Here is a 3,765-nt window from a genome sequence, read left to right as displayed (position 1 = left end):
ATGGAGCCAAATAATGAAAAATAATCTCTTACCCATTTTCAGATGGTGAGTTTTTCAGAGTCTGAGGAGCTGAAGCCAGAAAGGTGAGTGCACTCTATGAAAAAATAAAATGGAGGAAAATCCTTCAAAGACTTGGTTTGCATTATATCAATATGTTGCCTGATTTTATTAAAAAAGTTAATTCTAAGACTTCGCTGCTTAAAATGGGGGGAAAAGGATATTTTCATTCACTTTTCCTAAATTGAAACTAATGTGTCCAAAAAACACATTAAAAATGCAGATTAGTACGGTTAAGTCAAAATCATAAAAGAAGACACAAAAGAATGAATAAATCCAAACACAACATATGAACAGGATCTGATTTTAATTAGAAAATCAATTAAAATCAAATTCTGGTACCTGTCTAATACCTCAACATAAAAACCTGGTGGTCAAAGGTGGAGATAAAGTTCAGCATAAGGACGAAGGTGCAGGAGATGTTTCTGTTAAATGAATCCTGATTACAATTAAGAATGTTGTATTTATCTACAGGAGTAATTAGCCGCTTAGCCACAAACTTCTTTCTGGTAATGTTCTTACCAGAAACATTACAGTTTCTGGTAAGAAACTGTAATGTTGAAATTGGTTTGTAGCAGTTYAAGAAAGAAGGATGTAGCTTAGTCTCTTTAGAAGAGGGTCGATGACGGCATATTTAAAATAAACTGCATCACTGGACATCAGTAAAGCATTTATTACAGCATTTACCTTCAGAAAAAAATCTAATCTGTACTTCTCTTATGTTTGTACTTCCCTATGCATGTTTTATTACAAATATTAGCTAGAAATTGTAGCTGTAAATATGTCAAACCAAATTTCAAAGAAAAGTTCATAAAACTTCTTTAGGATAACCGAAAAGAATGATAAATCATTTTTACTGTACGGTTGTCATCAAATAACCAYGTAATAATCCCTCTGTGCAGCTGAGGAAACATGCCATTGGAAACGTCTCAAAGAAAAAATAAATACTGCTCTCACTGAATTTATGTTCGACACAGCTTRGAGACAATCAGATTTAATTTTGGATTGAAGAAAAGTAGTTTTAGGARAAATATGGAGTGACAAAAATATACTTTCAGGTATCAATATGGATTTTATAACAACTAAAAAGTTGAAGAACCTGTCAACCTTCTTAGCTAATTTTGTTCAGAAGACAAGAAAACAAGATATAAACATTGTGAAAATTTGGTTGCAAACCAAAAGGCAATTTAATGTTTATGTAAAGAAATTTATTCATGTATAAATGTGGGTGAAATGTTGTCAGTGTAATTAATCAAGTGGCAAACAAAACTCAATTTGTCCCCATAACGTTTGGGCAGAATAAAACATTTATGCCCTTCCGGACCGATCGAATTGGCGAGGATGCAACCAAATATGCAGTACCGTAATTCCGCCACACGTTGCGCAATTTGAAAAATTCCAACAGTTTCTGAAACTTTGCGCTTTTCAGCCAATATCAGGTTATTACGGTAATTTCACCCTTGTAGCCGGGAGTGAAATTAATCTGAGAGGCGATCTTTTAATAGACAGTAAAYTGTGAAAACAACTTGCTAGATATTAAAAGTTCCGGTTGTTATGGATAAATTAGCAAATATATTTACTCACAGGACATTTAAATAACTGCGTACAATTAAAATGAGCAAAAATATCCAGGCGGGGATTTGAAACTTAGGTATTTTAAAAATGGCAAATGAAAAAAAAATGGTCAAAAATGCTTATAGAATATTTCAGGTGTTAATTATTGATGAGTAATATAGCTATTATTATTTTCTAAGCTCTTGATAGACATTTTYATTGTTCAAATTTTTTTTGCTAATTTAAAAGCTTCCCATATATTTACATGTAAGACAGCTGGCTGTTCATGCAGCAGAAGTAACATTCATAACATGTGGCTGAGCCTCAAACTAAAAATCACCTCCTATAATATACAAGTCCCAAAAAATCCACCAAAAGACTTTGACCTGTCAAGACATTGGCTTCAGAAAACCCCATATTTCTTACCCAAAATACATCAACTTCAATCACTGACCACTTGCTGCCTTATATATCCCACCTTTAGACAGCTGCCAACAAGAAGATAAAGTAATGTAGTTATTCAAGTCACCTGTCACGTTGAAGCAGATGGCCTACCTTTCAGCAGATGTCAAAACAGGGGAGCACATGCTGTAAGATCGACAGATAAAAATAAGATAAAGAGTAAGATAAAATCATAGCAAAAGGTAGATTTGCTGAAGCCTATTATTGTGGACCAATAATGACAAAAATGGAGGAAAATCTTAAGTAGTGTTCACCTATTSAATGTTAATTTTAGACTTTTTCATTCAATTTATTGTATTAGAAATTCATCACATTTCTGATTTATTTTTCGCTTCCCATTCTGAKTCCACGGCAAACRTCRAACCTCTCATTTATACAAGTTTTAAAAAGCTTTTGTTGAATTCCTGCAGTCTTTGTGCATGTCTTTAATGTATTCGTCATTATTTAAATGCTGATTTAACTCTAACCCTATTTATTATTAACCCTCTAGAAACAGTTACAACCAAACTTTTAAGCAGATATTGTCATATCTCAGGGTTGTGTCCTGTTTCAATGTAAAGTGGAGAAAAATGAAGTTGTTTTCCATTTTCTATAAGACAGTAAATATTCAGTTGAATTCATAACAGCTTGACTTTCTGGATTCAATGATGTTTGCAAATAAAACAGAAGATTATTATTTAGTGATGCTTCCCTCCCCCTTTCATCCAACCGATTAGCAGGGTTCAATAACAGCTGCTGATTTGCTCTCATAGAAACACATACAGAAACTAATCAATTTTATAGTAGACATGTGGCTCCAGAATCAATAAGCAACCTGTATCACATCTCTGATGCCCTGGTAGGAATGTCATTACTTTTCCATTTTGATTGCAAACACACATAGTCATTTAAAACCTATTTTATTGCGACTGCTGCTAATAAACAATCACAATTTCACTACGCAGTAGATCTTATGGTTCAGGAAACTGGGGCATTGATAGACAAAATATATCTGCCACTGCTGTAGTGAGGATATGGACACATGATTCAGCCTAATTTGTTTAACAAGGGAAATGTGCGCATGGTTTCATATGCATAAAAGACAATGGAGACTGTTTTTAGTTCTCTTGGTGAAACATTGTCATTTTCATTTGGGGCCATTTCAAGATCACAAATGTCCTCAAAGGGCCAGCTGTGGCAGAATATATTAATRAAACTCATTAATAAACTGTTAAAATACCAATAAATTCAATGAGTACTTCTTAAAATAAAATCTCAAACATATTTTCACTATGCTATAACTTGGCACTATCCAAATAAAAACACTGATTCACGATTTAAACCATATTTAAATCGTGAATATTCTATTTATGTGACCGTCTAGAGCCTGGAGGGCCACATGAAGAGTTACTGGGGGCCGAATTTGGCCCCCGGACCTTGAGTTTGACACATGTGCACTACACAATTGTCCTGCTATTAAATCCCAAGGAAGATTAAAAAACTGTAGCTCTGCAGTTTCCAGCTCTTGTTCTAAATTGGTGTTAAGTCTAAGAAATGTTACATTTACTCAGTTGCATCTACTTGTTTTTGTTTTTTGAGGAAAAATACTTTTGGGACATTATGATCTACTTCACCCTACTGTTTGGTTTTACCTTAATTAAAATTGTTATGTCCAGACCCTCCGTACCAAACAAACAACTGGTTTTTATCAGG

At 33.8% G+C, this 3,765-nt stretch overlaps 1 long non-coding RNA gene across 1 annotated transcript in view; it reads left to right on the top strand.

Annotated features, from left to right (window-relative positions):
* The window catches only part of LOC103460886 (uncharacterized), a 17,983-nt gene extending 17,899 nt beyond the window's left edge, over positions 1-84 (top strand). Inside the window, exon 3 of the long non-coding RNA XR_533011.1 lies at positions 43-84. This is a non-coding gene — a long non-coding RNA (uncharacterized LOC103460886). The remainder of the gene's footprint in view (positions 1-42) is intronic.
* Positions 85-3,765: the final 3,681 nt, after the last annotated feature.

This window comes from Poecilia reticulata, linkage group LG2, assembly GCF_000633615.1.
Source record: "Poecilia reticulata strain Guanapo linkage group LG2, Guppy_female_1.0+MT, whole genome shotgun sequence".
Lineage (NCBI taxonomy): Eukaryota > Metazoa > Chordata > Actinopteri > Cyprinodontiformes > Poeciliidae > Poecilia > Poecilia reticulata.
Note: the sequence above shows the minus strand (reverse complement) of the source record. Positions and strands in the feature narration are given on the sequence as shown.